Raw genomic sequence first — 17,665 nt, forward strand, 5'->3', positions numbered from 1 at the left:
ATGACATAAATCCAGGAATCAACCCCTTCCTCTTGTCTGAGCTTTGAGGGCACTCAAGCTCAAATGGCATTAAGTCTCTAACCAACCCAGGGAGAGTAACTGCCTTGTGTTAGAAAACTGTGAGCCTGAAGAAGTTTGAAGCATTGGTTTGGGGTTTGGGGTAAATGGGTTAGAATGCACTTGTGTGATATCATTGTTCGGTCTTCAAAGAGGTCCCTAAGTCAAACCACACCTGCCTTTTCCCAGTCCCTGAACTGAGCATAATGCTCTGGGCGAGAAAATCCTGGATAATCTAGAATGGGATACAACAATGAAGGCATGGGAGCAAGACAGCGCCTCCAGGAATGCCAAACTAGTAGTGTGACCCTTAAAAAAAGATTAGTTATGCCCCTCATCACTTTTTGTGAAAGAGTGCTGAAAGGAAGGAATTGTAGCCTAGGATGCTCTGCTTCATATTGCATTGGAATCCATACAACTTCTTTGTCATTTCTAAGGATGGGGAGTAGCGGTCTCAGCTGGGAAGCTTGCCAATACAACCTCAGATTAGGTAGTGCTACACCTCCATCCCAAAGCTTAGAATCATAGAATAGTAGAGTTGGAAGGGGCCTACAAGGCCATCATGTCCAACCCCCTGTTCAATGCAGGAATCCAAATCAAAGCATTCCCAACAGACGGCTGTCCAGCTGCCTCTTGAATGCCTCCAATGATGGAGAGCCCACTACCTCTCTAGGTAATTGGTTCCATTGTCATATGGCTCTAACAGTTAGGAGGTTTTTCCTGATGTTCAGTCGAATCTGGCTTCCTGCAACTTGAGCCCATTATTCCGTGTCCTGCACTCTGGGATGATCGAGAAGAGATCCCGGCCCTCCTCTATGTGACAGCCTTTCATGTACTTGAAGAGTGCTGTTATATCACCCCTCAGTCTTCTCCAGACTAAACATGCCCAGTTCTTTCAGTCTCTCCTCATAGGACTTGGTTTCCAGTCCCCTGATCATCCATGTTGCCCTCCTCTGAACCTGTTCCAGTTTGTCTGCATCCTTCTTGAAGTGCAGAGACCAGAACTGGACGCAGTAGTCAAGATGAGGCCTAACCAGTGCTGAATAGAGGGGAACTAATATTTCACACAATTTGGAAACAATACTTCTGTTAATACAGCCTAATATAGCATTTGCCTTTTTTGCAGCCACATTGCACTGTTGGCTCATGTTCAGCTTGTGATCAAAGACAATTCCAAGATCCTTCTCACGTGTCATATTGCTGAGCCAAGTATCTCCCATCTTATAACTGTGTGTTTGGTTTCTTTTTCCTAAGTGTAGAACTTTGCATTTATCCCTGTTGAATTTCATTCTGTTGTTTTCAGCCCAATGCTCTAGCCTATCAAGGTCCTTTTGAACTTTGTTTCTGTCTTCCACGATATTACCTATGCCCCGCAATTTTGTATCATCTGCAAATTTGATAAGCATGCTCTGTACCTCCTCATCCATTAATAAAAATGTTGAAGAGCACTGGGCCCAGGACCAAGCCCTGTGCTACCCCACTCGTTACCTCTGCCCAATTTGAGAAGGAATCATTGATAAGCACTCTTTGAGTATGATTCTGGAGCCAACTGTGGATCCACCTGATAGTTGTTCCATCCAGCCCACATTTAGCTAGATTGCTAATCAGAATATCATGGGGCACTTTGTCATAAGCTTTGCTGAAGTTGAGATATATTACATCGACAGCATTCCCACAGTCTACCACGGAGGTTACTGTCAGCTCTGCACTGAGTCAGCAGTGCCTGTGGGGGCTGGAAATTCCTGGGTCGTTAGCAGGGAAGGGAAGTCCTTAGCCAGCAGTCTGGTTGTAAATCTGCCAGGCCAACGAGGAGGGAACCTGATAAGGACCAGGCCTGTCTGAAGCTTACTTGCCAAGTCAGAAGTCCAGAAGCGAGGTCAGTAGAGGTCTGGGATCAATTGCCAAGGGGTCAGTCCAAGAGATGCTACAGGGAAACTAGGAATACATGAAGCCACGCCTGACGTTGCAGTCAGCAACAAGCTGAAGCCAAGGTGTGCCTTATAAGGAGCAGGTTTGACAGCAGGTGTGAGCCCTCAGCGTTTTGGCCTTAAGGGGACAGGCCTGCCTCTCTTCTGCCTGACCTTCTGCTGTCTACGTTCTGCAGGTGAGGGGGGAGTATCCTGTTCACTGTCTGCATCTGGCTGCAGGGCCTCCGCTGTATCTGGGGTGCTCTGCAGCTGAGGGGGAGAAGGAGCTGGATTCTTAGGAGTCTCCTCCGTGTCTCCTTCTGGGTCTGCTGCTCCTGGGTCTGCTGCTGTTACTCCCGAGTCGTCCTCATCTGAGGAGTCCTCTGATGGGGCCATGACAGTTACCCGATCAAAAAACAAGATAAGATTAATTTGGCAGGATTTGTTCTTCATAAATCCATGTTGGCTCCTAGTAATCACTGCATTGTTTTCAAGGTACTTACAGACTGACCGCTTTAAAATCTGCTCCAGAAGTTTTCCAGGGATTGATGTTAGGCTGACTGGTCTGTAGTTCCCTAGTTCCTCCTTTTTGCCCCTTTTGAAGATAGGGGCAACATTAGCTCTTCTCTAGTCCTCCATTGCCCCATTAATTTTAATCCAGATACTCTCGGTGGAGCTACCAAGCTCATCTTCCTGTATTTCTGTGCAGGGATATATATTTTTAACATATAGCATGACTCCACCTCCCTTTTTATTCCTTCTGTTCTTTTTGAACAAGTTATATCCTTCAATTGCTGTATTCCAGTCATGGGAGTCACCCCACCAAGTTTCAGTTATACCTGTCAAGTCGTAATTATCCTCCTGTATTAAGAGTTCAAGTTTGTCCCGCTTGTTTCCCATGCTCTGCACATTAGTATACAGACATCAAAGACCATGTGATTTTTGGCTTGGCTTCCTTACTACATTTTTCTGAGGACTGTTACTGGGCCCTATTAGAGCCAATCTCCCTGTTCCCATTACTGTGCACTGGGCTTCTTATGTAAAACTTGCCTACTCACCTGTATCTTGTTCCTTCTGTGACAGAAGCTTTCAATGAATTTTTGCCATTGCTTTAGAAGCACAAGGTGGAGAGGAACCAGGAGCATTTGAAAGTTATATAAAAGCTGATGGAGAAAGATCGTTTTAATTGCAGCAATCCTCCCCAGCCAGGAAAACTGGAGGGATTGCCACAATGTATCATCTCTTTAAAGCACTGAGATTAGGGGCCCAGAAGTTCCTCCTTGGTAATTGACCTAGGACCTTGGTTACCAGGACACCCAAATACTTAAAACATGTTCCCTGTATGGAGAGAGAGGATTGAGCCACTAGAGTAGTCTGATCAGCCTAGTTCATATTGAGGCACATCAGTTGAGATTTGCCATAATTTACTTCCAAACCTGTGACTTCTTGAAATTCAGATAATTCTTTCTTTAGTGCTCTTATTCCCTCAAATGGGTTGGATAAAACAACCAAAGCATCATCAGCAAAGAGGCTCACAGTATGTTCCTGATCGCCCATTTGGATCCCCTTGATCTCCTTGTTTGATCTGATGTGAGTTGCTAAAGCTTTGATCCCAAGCAGGAATAAAAGAGGAGAAGGGGCACCCTTGTTTGATCCCCCTCTCAAGGTCAAACAGTGCAGAGTCATAGGCATCGACACAAACCGTGGCTTGGGATCATGAGTATATAGTAATTGGCGAATCAGATGCATAAAAGCCTAGTCAAAATCAAGCAGGCCAATCAGAAAAGGCCACTCACAGCTATCAAAAGCCTTGAGCACATCTAAGGACAGAAATGCCAGTGGTTTATTTGACACAGAGCAGTGGTGAATAATATTGAGCACTGTACAAATAGGGTCGTTGATGTGTCTACCTGGCATAAAGCTGATCTGATCCTTGTTTACACATTGAGTGATAAATTTGTTTAAGCATTTGGCCAAGACTGCCGTTAAAATCTTTTCATCTTGATTAACCAAGGCTATTGGTCTATAGGAGGCTGGGTACATTAAATCTTTCCCTGGTTTCGGAATGACTGTGAGCCTCGCCTGTTTCTAAGAGTCAGGTATAATAACACACACACCCCAAAATGTTGTTGAATATGGTCTGCAACTGAGGGATGAGAATTTTAGAAAGAGCTTTATAGAATCGCCCAAGTAATTCATTGGGCCCAGGTGCTTTACTGGGTTTCAAGGTACATATTACAGTTTTGATCTCCTCCTCAGAGACAGGCCTATTCAAGAGCATTCTGTGTTCTTCTGAAAGCCAGAAAATGGGGAGGGAGTGTAACTATGTGTTAATGGTAGAGACCTCAGGATTGCGGGTGGAGTATAGCTTTTGGAAATACTCAGCAAAATCTGGGTGATGTCCACTGCATCACAGCATAACTCCCCTCTGCTGTTTTTAATACCTGCGACCAGATTTTTTGTGTGTTTTTTCTGAACTGCTCTTGCTGAATTTTTGTTGCTAAACTCATAGTAACATCTGTTAAGATAGACCAGTTGAGCAGAAGTCTTGCTCATGTCTAAAGCCTCATGTTCCACCTTTTCTTCAGAAGAGCTCTAAGTACCCATATGCTCCCCCTAACCTTGTGTTTCAGCTTGAATAGGGTGATTTCAGTAATCAAGGCATGACATGCCTCCTCCCGCAGTTTCTTGAAGACACTAGCTTCCTGAATGCAGTGACCTCACATTACCGCCTTTAGGCAGGCCCAAGGTATTCCAGGCTGTTCATTGTGTTGAAAGTATTATTTTGTATGGCTTAAAAGTCTCAACACTAGTTCAGGATCAGTCAACAGTTAAGTATTTAGGTGCCAACAATGAGACCACCCTGTCCTGTCCAACAGATTGAAGTTGGCCAGCACTGGGGCATGGTCTGAGACATGGATATTGCTAAGAGATGAATCATAGACCTTGTCCAGAAGCAGGCAGGTAGTGAGTAAGAAATCAATCCGGGAGTACGAGTGAAAGCAATCTGAAAAAAAGAGTAGTCCTTCATTGTGGCGTGAACATGACGCCATATATAAATTCAACAACACCTTGCAATAACCCTCCGATCTGCACTCCCGCTCCAATCCAATACATCATTCAGCACTGTGTTTAAGTCACAAACCAGGATGACCTCGTCATGTTTAAAATCTTCAAGAACAGTCAGGAAATCATGTAAGAAGATGTCTTGAGCTGAGTTAGGAGCATAAACGGAGCCTACTATAAGAGAAGGAACCTCTGATTTGTCTTTTGCTAGGACAGCCTTTCCCAACCAGTGTGCCTCCAGATGTTGTTGGACCACAATTCCCATCATTCCTGACCATTGGCAATGCTGGCTGAGGCTGATGGGAGTTGTGGTCCAACAACATCTGGAGGCACACTGGTTAGGAAAGGCTGTGCTAGGACATAGCTACCCCTGGGATCTGAGTAAGTATCTGATATTGCAAACCAGCAATTATGTGCTACAATAAAAGCCATGCCCCCATAAATTTGGAAGAACCCACAGCCGTATGCTGTTTCCCCAACCAGGAGCCTCAGTACTGTTTTTGCACTCTTTGTATGATGGGTCTCCTGAAGGAGCAGTAGATCTGGTTTCATCTGCTTCAGTGCAGTCTCACCCGCCTCCTGTTAACTACTGTACCCAGTCCATGGACATTAAATTAAGCAACTTTTAAGGATGCCGCCATCTTAGGTTAAAGTTTGACTCACTGGGGGATAGGGAAAACCTGTTGTGTTTTAGTGACCCCATCCCCAGTTCTTTGGGCAATAAAACCCCTGTACCTTGTATCTACATAGAACACAAAACCAGAACCAACTGCAGTAACATAAACAATTCTATTCGAGCAGAGATACCTGCGCTGGAGGGGGGCTTCAAGCAAGGACCCCACCATGATTAGGGACTGAGACCCTATGCACCCCATGGGAAGAGAGCATGTAGGGCATGAACTAGAATAAAAATAAACCAGCTTACCAGTACCCCTCAACAACAGGCCAGTGACTAGGACCTAAAGGACAAGAAAAATATCAAAATGAAACCACAGTTCGATAGATCCAGCTAGGAGTTAAGTGAAGAAGCCAGACATTGCAACAGCTCAAAGTCAAAGTGAGATGGTATAACAGGAGTGCAGACAACAGGTCAAGGCAGTTTCTTCTTCTCCTTCCTCTTCCATCCCAAGGGTTGTAGGTCTAGTTCAAAGTTTCAAGAGGCTCCGTCTCTTGGATGAGCTGGTAATGTTTCTTCAGGCTTCTGCAGGTTTAGCTCGGTGAGTAGATCATTAGGTTGGGCAGAAATAGAGGCTGTGGGTGTTCATCCATTGGGACAGATGACCAACTAAAAGGGGATTCCCCAGCAATAAGGGATCACAGCCTGCCTCAAAGACTCAGTAAAAGGCTTAAAAGCCTTGCAATGTTTCTGGGTCTCCTGGCTGAGATCCTGATAAATGTGAACTGTAGTTCCATTCATTGCAGGTTCTGGACCCCCTTGAGCACTATACAGACCACTTCCTTCTTTGGGAACCAAAAGAAATGGATTGTGATGTCCTTTGGAAGTGCCGACACAAGGCACCTGCTTCTAGAGCTCTGTGAGCCCCATCAGTGTCAGATACTTATAGCTGAATGTCTGGACAACATTTGTTGATCCATGCAGTCAGAAAAGAAATCATATTGGCCCCTTCTGAGCCATCTTTCACCCTTCGAAGTCTGATATTCTGTCTACAGTCCCTGTCTTGCTGGTCCTCGACCTTTAGTTGAAAGTCACAGATCATTGCTGACATTTTATGGCTCCATGGCTGAATCTGCAGTGGCTGCCACTTCTTTTACTTGGGAGAGCACTTCATCTATGCAGTTTTCTAATGACTGCAGCCTCATGTCCCGATCTTTATTTAATTCCCTTCGCGCTTGCTGAAAGTAGTCTGGCATTTTCTTGTGGGCAGAGTCATGCATTGCCATTTTTGGTGCTCTAGAGGAAAATGTAACAATTGGAATCCATTTTGTCCTTAGCATCCATTTTGCTCTCTGATATCACCTTGGCCTGACATAAGTTATTTCTGAGAAGTCAGCTGTACAGACACTGACTATGAAAATAACTAACCACTAGGAATAGAATAAGGACCTGTTGTGGTCAGCCAGGTGGGGAAGGTTCTGAGATAACCGAGAAACACACCTGGACCTGATATGTCAAAATAATTTATCTGCTGAACTCTGGAAATTCCCTTGCAATGTGACTTCATGATCCACCACCCATCACTTTGTTTGCTCTTTTATATAATTAATTATCTTAGCTTGTAATTTTGTAAGAAATACTAGACGTATGCTCCTGGAGGCCAGACAGCTTTTCCAATCTTATTGTAGGGGTCTCTCTCTCATTGCTAGCAATTGTGTGTGTGTGTGTGTGTGAATGGGTTTTAAATAAAGCCATAACTTTCTATATTAATGTGGTCAGACTCCTTGTTTTTCCCCAATAGTGCCTTCGAAGCCTTTTCCGCTTCTCTGCCCATCTGAGAGTAGTCTTTGCTATAAGACAACTCAGAGCTGAAATCTTTTAACAGGTGCAGATTGGTGTTGGGGTGCTTCCAGAGGTAGTATTCAGCTCCCTGCTTCATTATCTACTTGGAAATGTATGTCAGTTTCATGTCCATTTCAGTAAAAGTTCCATTTGACAACTGATAAGGCCTAAGTGTTGCGGAGCTAAGACGTTAGACATCCATCGTGGTTGGCAACCAAGCCACACACACCTCTTGAGCTTGGCTTTGATGCTGCGTTAGGTATCTCAGTTTTAGATTCCACCTGAAAAACAAACTTGTCCATACTACAAATTTAGGAAAGGGCAGAGAGAAAAGAAATACTATAGAATGTGTTTGTTAACTCCTCCTTGAGAGTCCCTCCTTCTAGCCTTGCTCCTGGCCTTTAGATTTTTCTTCCTATTGGACAATCAAGGGAAAGCTTCTTAACTGGCTACAACTGAAACTAAGCAATAGAAAATTAATTGTGGAAAGCAATTCATTGTTTTGTTTTTTACTGGTTGCTGGCTTGATTTTTCTATCCGGAAACCATGAAAAGGCCTCATGCTGAGCTGCACATATTGAGAAAATCTGAAATTAGGCATGAGTTACAGCCTAGGTGTCCAGCCAACCAGCCAGCCAACTGTAGTATACACTAGGGATGGAAAAATATGTCAATTTCAGTTCTCTCCACTTCTCATTTTTCCAGTCTTAAATTTGGTTCTCCATTTCTGCAGCAATTTGCATTTTTTAAAATTAAAGAATCCTCATGAAATTTCTCCAGCATTTTAGTGCAAATTTCCCCTAATAAACATAGGCAGTTTTGACTAATGTACACATTTTTGTAAGCCATTTCTCATCATATAATGCATTTGTGCATATTATTCATTTTTATGAACACGTTTCCCTATTCATTTTTGTAAACATCAAAAAATTCAAATAAGTGCAAATTTTAAAGGATAGCTGTATTTTGGTTCTCATAATGTTTCAGAAAGAGCGAATTTGATAGATTCAGCTTGAAATGCGAACTGAATCGATTGCCCAGCCCTAGTGTACCTAGCAATATTTTTATCCTTCTAGGGCTGTTTTCATCCTTTACTATTAAGTAATCAAGAAAAATAAGGGGAAAAATAGCCAGTATGATTTTGAGTATAGTGAGTGCTTCAAAAGAGTAAAGGGTAGCCATATCGCTTTATTTCACCTTTTAGCAATAACCACCCAATCCTGCTCTGCTCATTATAATAACTGCAGAATAAATAAACTCATATTTCTTACTGCAGGCAAACAAACATGCTTCTTTATTGCTGGCTGGGTAGACAGCACAACTGAAAATGAAAAGCAGAGCAAAGGAAAGTCTATGGTATGGAGTCTAACTCTAACCCATAATACAAAGTTCTTCTTCAAGGGCCATATTCCTATACAGGCTGTTTTTTTCAGGATCACTTAAGTAATTATAGGGTGATTGTGATCATGAAAAATCCACCCTCACTCAGGGAAAGTCTTGAGGGAGCAGACTTTTGGGGGTTCTTCCAGATAAGGCTTTTGTTGTGCACTCACCTTACCCTACCTTATTCACTGATTTTTTCAGAGAGTCCTATTCTTAAATTGCTCTTGTTCTTAAAATGTCTTTATTTAAATGGAGGCTGTCATTGTCTGTCATGTCACAAATTACAAAAGAAGGCAATTTCCCCAAAAAATCGTAGCGGGGTGAAGCACAACTCTAGGGGTGGTACTGCCCACATTACTCCTCCCTGACTACAGGCCTGCCCAATGAGCTTCATGGTTGGGTGGGATTTGTACTGGATCACTTTTAATCATAGCCTCTAACTACTACACCACACTAGCTCTCAGTCCTCATGCCTTGATTGATTGCCTTGGCCATTTGTCCCTTTGTGATCCAAATGAATTTCATTAGATTCATAGGAGCCCTGCTGGATCAGACCAAAGGCTTATCTAGTTCAGCATCCTTTCCTCAAAGCAGCCAACCAGATGTATATACAGCCATGGTTTTAAAGACATGGAGGCAAAGTGATGTAGTTCCATGCTACACATCTTGATGGGTGTGCTGGGGCTTCTGTACTCCCGATGCTGTATTGCAAACTGTTATTTGGCTATTAAAATCCTAACCTGTGATGTGTCTCACTAGGGCATGGGAAGTTGGTGTCAATAGAGTGCAGTGGGGAGTGTTTTCAATTGTGACCCATTTTTAGTAGGTATTGTGCTATGTCGGTCTGGTCCTGACTTCCTGGTTAGGATCCATTGTAGGTTGATTGCTCCTACCTATCTTCCCCACCATGCTACCCCCAACTCGACCAACTTGTCTGTCTTGCACTGGCACACTGACGTGAGGGTCCTCCAGGTCAACAGGCGCTTACTACACAGGCATAATTTAGTGTTTTGGCAATGCAGGGAGAATATGTTCAAATCGCATTCTGCCTAGACAGCATAACTGGAGGATATGATCACACCTTTATGAATCCAAAATTCCTAGTGAGCCAAGTACATTTCCTGTCTCCCATTTTGCCCTTTTGTCAGTGTACCAGGACTTTCCTTTATTTACCCATGAGATTAACTTAATGCTTTCTTCAGTATACATCCTAGAAGATACCAGGATACTTGAAATATTTTTTTAAAAAAACCTCCTTTCATTTTACTCACTGTGAAACATCTTTTGTTACTTTCCCAAGAGAAATATTATAGATTGCTTTCATTTATTGCCTAATTTTGTATACTGTTCTTGAAAATGACTTAAAAATTGAAAAATCAAAGTATCAATAACAAGTGGCAATTCTTTCATATCTTTTCCTGTTTGCTTTTATTTATGGACTGACCTGAAAGAAAGACAGCTTTTCGTGAAAGCTCTTCTCTGCTGCAAAAATGCCTCCCCCCTCAGTTTCAGCAGTTGTGACAGCTGCAAAAAAGAGTTAAAGTGTTGATCTGTTCAGAATTAGAGCAAGAAACATTTCTCTCATTGGTTTCATGGTGTCACTCACTACCTAGCCATATCTGATTGGCTAGGTGGCACCTCAGCCCAGTGACTTCTAGCTTGCAAGGTAGGGACCTTGTCACTGGCATTTTCATACAATAATTAGTTTTCCAGCTATAATGCCAAGGGCATCCCAGTATTTTCATGGCTGTTCCCACCAGTCTAAAGTTTGCAAGAATAAAATTTACACTTAGATAGGCAGTAAGTATCTTGCAACCTCATTAGATCCTAGAAGGTTTACATTAAGAAGAAAACATTTCTGGATGGGATACCAGCAACAACAACAAAATACTCCCACTTGTAACATTTTTTTGTGTCACAAAATTCAGAATTAATCGTGTCTTCTTGGCTGACAGTCCTACAAGCTTAATCTTGGACTTGAGGCACAGCCGATGGTGTAACCTTTGGATTTGCTCCACTCAAGCAATTGCTAAATCAGATTCTTAAAAGTACAAGCAGATTTTGGTTGCAGCATTTGGCTTGTATTTGTATTTTGGGTTTTTTTAAATCGTTGGGATCTTTCTTGGTTTTTAAAAGATGTTGTTGTGTATCATATACGTATTAGTTGAGACTCTTATTAAGGCTTCTTCAAACAATATTGGGAAAGGGGCATCAGAAGAGTTGAAGCAGGAGGAGGAGGAAGGTGACTGAAGTCTTCCCCAAGCTCGTATCCTCCAGATGTGTGGAGTACAATCCCCATTAGCCCCAGCTAGCATTCCAATGGACCAGGAAGATGGGAGCTTTAGTCCAAAAGACTTGGAGAGCACCAGCTTGGGGAAGGCTGATTTACTGCAATGGGATACATAAGCTGGCTGGCTGAGGTGGCTTGGGAGACCCAGTGTCTGCAGGAGGAAGGGGACCACCATCGCCCAGGGAAGAAGGAGGGCCGTTTGCTGCTGCTGTCTGCCTGCCTGCCTGCCTGCTTGCTTGCTGCTCCTGCTGCTGCTCGGCTACCACCACCGCCCTCTCCCTGTTGGACTTCTGCTCTGCAGGTGTCATGCCTTGCAGGACCAGGCCCCCAGGTACTCACCAATTGTTGCTGATATCATCCACCTGTCCCTTCTCTGGGGGGGATATATAAGCTGGCTGGCTGAGGTGGCTCTTGCTTTGCAGATTGCCTGGCTTTTTGCGGGTCTTGAGTCATGTGCCTGGGAGAGAGGACTCAGAGCCAAGTGGGGAGACCCGAGGGGGGCCCAATTAGTGTAGTGACGGGTAAAGGGAGATATGGCATTGTGAGGAGGACTTGCCAGGTAAGGGGAACGAGGCACAGGCAGTTAACAACTGTGCCTTGTTCCAATCCTCCCCACACCCACAGGTTTGTTGATTGCCCTATCAAGTCAAATCAAATTTTATTATGCGGTCATGGACCCAATATACAATTGATTATACAGTTAGTAAAAGCCATAAATTATGAAATATATCAGAGGAGTTAAAACAAAACGTTGGTTAACTAAGAAGGAGGGGTCTTCGTGTGTATGGATTGGGCAGCGAAAACAAACTTGGCAACAGATAGAGTTGTTGACTTGTCTAGGCCGGCCAAGAGGTGTTGCAGTAATGAGATTTTGGGCCTGCCAGGAAAGTTTTTTAAAATTGAGTTTAAATATCTAGAACGTTCAACGCTATAAAGGGGGCAGACAAAGAAAACATGGGACAAAGACTCGACATCTGCATTCCTGCAGGGGCATAAGCGGAGTTCAAAGGGTGTGCCCTGATAGCTGCCTACTAAAAGTGAGGAGGAGAGGCAATTAAATTGGGCACTGGAAAAGGCTTGGTGGAATTTGGGTGTGGTCAAATATTCCAGATAGGGGGTGGGGTTGGGAAAAGTGAAGCTTAAGTCAGAATGGAATGGGGAGCAAGTTTTAGCAGCATTAGTCATCGAGCTTTGAAGGTAGATGTCCTTAATCTGCGTCTCGATGGTCCACCTGGCTGCTTCGGGCTCTAGTGAAGATAGAAAGTCTACTGAAAAGCCTAGCGTGGCCAGTTTGGTGAGGACTGTTTTGGACCATGAGCTGGAGAAGACATCATGCCAAAGGAGGTGTAAGTAAGTGTAGGCTAATTTGACCCAGTATCTGAAAGTTAAAGACCAAACGAGAGATTCAAAGGAGGGCAATCCGGCTTCTAGTCAAAGGACAGCGGCCGGGACACATCGGGGGACTCAAAAAATTAATCTTAAAAAAGTTCATAATATTGATTCAACTTTAGAATTACACTCGGGGCCCAAAGTGGGACACCGCAGAGGAGTTGAGGAAAAATTTTAGACTTAAAAACCTGGGAGGCGGCTGGTATGTACTGTCCACCCCTGGTATAGGAAAAACAGGAAATGGCTTTTGATGTATTCCAAGCAGTTTGGACTGCAGAGCTTATATGTGGGGACCAGGAGAGGGAGGAATGAAACATGACCCCCAAACACCTATATTGCCTAACCTGGGCTATTTTCCGACAGTTGATTGCCCTATCAGCCAGCTCTCAGACCTCCGGATGCTGCTCTTAAACGCCAGATTGGTGCATAATAAGATCTCCCCCATTCATGATTTAATTGTGGCTGAGGCAGACGATCTGGCATGTATAATGGAGACCTGAGTGGGTGAGCAGGGAGGAGTCAGTCTCTCCCAGCTATGTCTGCCAGGGTACCTGGTTCAGCATCAGGGTAGACCTGAGGGCTGGGAGGGGGGTTGCTGTGGTCTATAGGAGCTCCATCTCCCTCTGCAAGCACCCTGTCCATGTGACTACTGGTCTGGAGTGTTTGTACCTTATGTTGGGTCAGCAGGACAGACTGGGGATTCCGTTGGTATACTTCCCACTCCTCTGCCCAACAGACTCTCTAGCTGAGCTGATGGAGGTGGTCTCGGGTGTACTGTTGAGATCCCTCAGACTGTTGGTTCTGGGGGATGTCAACAACCATGCCGAGGCCACTTTATCTGGGGCAGCTCAGGATTTCATGTTCTCCATGACAACCATGGGACTGTCCCAATATGCCATTGGCCCAACACATGTAGCAGGGCGTACTCTAGACTTTGTTTTTGCAACTGTCGGAAGGCAGAGCTGGGGTCCCAATCCCGGGGAGCTGGATCCCGGAGAGTTGGGAGAAGAGTATTCGGATGGATGGCAGAGGGAAGGGGGAGGAACTTCCCCCCTTTGGAGCGAAGACGAAACAGAGGAACTGCCAGTGATAAGGTCGCTTAGCAATGGGGAGCCTGAGCCCTCCCTGGACATTCTCACGCCTCCCCCTCTTTCAGGCTCAGATCAAGAGGGGGAAGAGGGAGGGCTGCTCACAGCCGAAAAGCGGGGAGGCAGTTTACCATCAGCCCCTCCCCTATCCCCCATCCTGGAATCGGAAACTTCAGAAGAGGAGGGGGTGATGCTTCCCCCCTCACCACGCACATGCAGACAGCTGAAAAGACAGGAGAGAAGGGGGGAAGGCGGGCAGTACCTGAGGGGCAATTAAGGAGGAGTGAAAGATTGCGCACCCGTTTGGCCCCTTCTTAAAGAACAGGCGGGAAGAAGTCCCTTGCTCTGTCAACTTTCTCCCAATGCCGCAGGACCTGTATCCCTGTATTGCTTCATGAGAAAATGCAGTCTTTGTTTGGACATTACCCTAATAAAACACGAATTAACTACAATCGTTGGTCTGGTTCCTGAGTCACATCCTGGGCCTGACAGCTTGACAGAGCCACCTAAATCACCCTCAACGCTCTCTTCACTTGACTGGGACAAGATGTCAAAGGGAGCAGTGGGGGGGACGAACCCCACTTCTGAGACGGAAGAAGTGGAACTCCTGAGGACTAAGGTAGCTGATTTGCAAACGGATGTTCAAGCCCTGCTAGCAGCAGTCAAGGCGCTGAAGACGGATAATCAAACCTTGAAGGCCACGATAGACCAGATGCGAACAGCCCCTCCAGCTGCCGTAGTAAAGGTTCCCATTGGATTGCCCCCAAAATACACGGGACAAAGTGATCAGTTGGCAACCTTCGTGGCTCAATGTGAGTTATATCTGGATGTCAGGCACACGGAATTTCCAGACGATGGGGCTAAAGTAGCTTTCGTGATTAGCCTCCTGGAGGGAGAAGCTGCAAAATGGGTGACTCCGTATCTCGTGAGAAAGGATACTGTCTTAGGAAGGTACAGAGGATTTATACAGGAGATGACCGAGATGTTTCAAGACCCGCAAAGGGCTGAAACAGTAGCGCGGCAACTAGGCTCTCTGAAGCAAGCTAAAGGGACTGTTTCTGAGTACACTAACGCTTTTAAAATTCTGTCCCAGGAAACTGATTACAATGACACCGCCCTGATGTTTATGTACCGGAGTGGATTAAATGCTGAAATCCTGGATGAGTTGGCCAGGACCTCCCCCCCCCACTGACCTACCAGGGCTCATCCGGCTATGCCTACAGATAGATCACCGGATGGAAGGAAGGCGCCTGGAAAGGAAGCAGGAGGTCCCGAGATACTCAGCCTCGGCATCCCGCAACAAGACCCTTCCCACTACAGGGATGGCAGGTAATGCAACTGAGGGACAGGGAGGGGCTAGGCCAAGACTGTCGGAAGAAGAAAAGGAAAGACGACGCCGGGAACGTTTATGCTTTTATTGTTCAAAGCCGGGCCATGTGGCCAGAGACTGTGGACTGAAAGGGGGGAAAGCCGAGCCGTCGGGAAACTAGAACACCCAGTCCACGTGCAGGCCGGTGGACTGGGGGCAGCATTGTATAAAGGCCCCCCAATGATCCAACCTCCCTCAAAGGGGGTGTTGGTCTTGCCTATTCGGATTACAACTTCCAGAGGAGTGGTGTTTAATTCCACTGCCTTAATTGACAGTGGAGCCTCCACAAATTTTATTGATGCAAAGTTAGTCAAGCATCATGGACTTTCCCGGTGGAAACTGGACGCTCCCCTAGCTGTGGAGACTATCGATGGGAGACCCCTGAAGTCAGGAGGGGTGACACAAGCCACGGAGGAAGTGAAACTTCAAATCCCTGGGCACGAAGAGTTCATTTCACTATACGTGTCAGATCTCTCGAACTTTGAGGTGATTCTGGGAATGCCCTGGCTAGCAAAGCATGAACCCAAAATAAGTTGGAAGGAGGCGGTGGTGTGGTTCACCTCACAGTATTGCCAGGAGAACTGTCAACCTGAAGGAATCAAGAACACCTTAGCGGGGGCAGTGCAAGAGATCGAGCAAGTGACGCTGCTGCCAAAGTATGAAGAATTCAAAGATGTGTTTGATGAAAAAGAGGCAGAGACTTTACCCCCCCCACCGCCCTTACGACTGTGCGATTGATCTAGTGCCAGGAGCCAGCATCCCATCAGGGAGAATCTACTCTCTCACAGAGAATGAGAGGGAGGCCCTGAAGGAATTCCTGGATAAAAACCTGAGGCGAGGATTCATACGCCCCTCACAATCCACTGCTGGAGCGCCACTATTGTTTGTGAAAAAGAAGGGGGGGGACTCAGACCCTGTAACGACTATCGCGCATTGAACCAGATCACCATCCCCAACAGCTACCCACTGCCCCTGATCTCAGAGTTGCTGGACCGACTGCACTCTGCAAAAATCTTCACGAAGTTGGATTTGAGAGGAGCGTACAATCTGATCAGAATGAAGGAGGGAGATGAATGGAAAACAGGATTCTTGACCGCTTACGGACAGTATGAATACCTGGTCATGCCATTCGGGCTTTGTGGAAGTTCAGAAATTTTTCAAAAATTCATGAACGACGTGTTTAGAGACTTGTTGGACACGTATGTAATCTGTTACTTAGATGATATCCTGGTGTTCTCAAAGAACCAGGAAGACCACGACCAGCATGTGAAGACGGTGTTGAAGAGACTGAGAGAAAATCACCTGTATGCTAAATTAGAGAAATGTGGATTTGACCTCAAGTCTCTAGACTTCCTTGGATATCGAATCTCAGTGGAAGGCGTGGAGATGGACCCAGGGAAAGTAAGCTGCATATTGGACTGGGGCCAACCTGTCACCAAAAAGGATGTACAACGGTTTTTGGGGTTTGCCAATTATTACAGAAAGTTCATTCCAGGGTTTTCCAAATTAACACCTCCACTGACTGACTGTTTAAGGGGGAAGAAGAAGTTTCAATGGACAGAGAACGCCACCGAGGCCTTTGAGGAGCTGAAGAGAAGGTTTGCTACTGAGCCCATTCTGCGCTTTGCTGATCCAAACTGCCCTTTCGTAGTGGAAGCAGATGCTTCAGATTTTGCCATCGGGGGGGTCCTGCTACAATTAGACCAAGAAGGGAAGGAGCTGCACCCCTGTGCGTACTTCTCTCAGAAGTTAAAGCCTGCAGAGAAGAACTACACAGTTTGGGAGAAGGAGCTGCTGGCCATCAAGGACTCTTTTGAAAACTGGAGACAATACCTAGAGGGGACCTCTCATCGAATTGAAGTGCGCTCCGACCACAAGAATCTTGAAAGCCTCCAAACAGCCAGAAAGCTGAACCAGAGACAGATAAGATGGTCCCAGTTCTTCACTAGGTTTAACTTCCAGATTACTTACCATGCCCAAGCCAAAAACCAGAGAGCGGATGCCTTATCCAGACAGCCACAATACAAAGAAAGTGAATCCGAGGACCAGCCTCAGTACGTAATCCCGCCAGAGAAATTAACGTTGGGAGTATGCCAGCCTTCATGGGAAGAGGAACTCAAAAAGGCACAACAAGAAGATGCAGACATGCTAAAATATCAGCAGGAGACGGGACAAGGTCAAGACTCAGAAGTAACCTTTCACTGGAGAAATGGACTGTTATGGTTCAAAACCGCCAGATATGTGCCAGAAGGGGAATTAAGGCTCAGAATCCTACGCCAGTGTCATGATTCCATCACAACGGGACACTTTGGGATTTACAAGACCATTCAGAACATGGCCAAGGACTTCTGGTGGCCTAAAATGCGTCGGGATATTGAGAGTTATGTAAAGTCCTGCTCTGTCTGTCTGTGGACAAAAACACAAACAGGGACACCAGCAGGACTGTTACAACCATTGCCTGTCCCACACGAACCCTGGAAGGACCTCTCCATGGATTTTATAACTGATCTACCCAAGTCCCAAGGAATGACAGCCATCTTAGTAGTGGTGGATCTACTTACCAAAATGGCACACTTTCTTCCTTGTGCAGGGGCCTTAGAGGCTAAAGAAACGGCCAAGTTATTCATAAAAGAAGTCTACCGGCTGCATGGATTGCCAA

This window comes from Rhineura floridana, chromosome 10 (assembly GCF_030035675.1).
Source record: "Rhineura floridana isolate rRhiFlo1 chromosome 10, rRhiFlo1.hap2, whole genome shotgun sequence".
In the NCBI taxonomy this organism is placed as follows: Eukaryota; Metazoa; Chordata; class Lepidosauria; order Squamata; family Rhineuridae; genus Rhineura; species Rhineura floridana.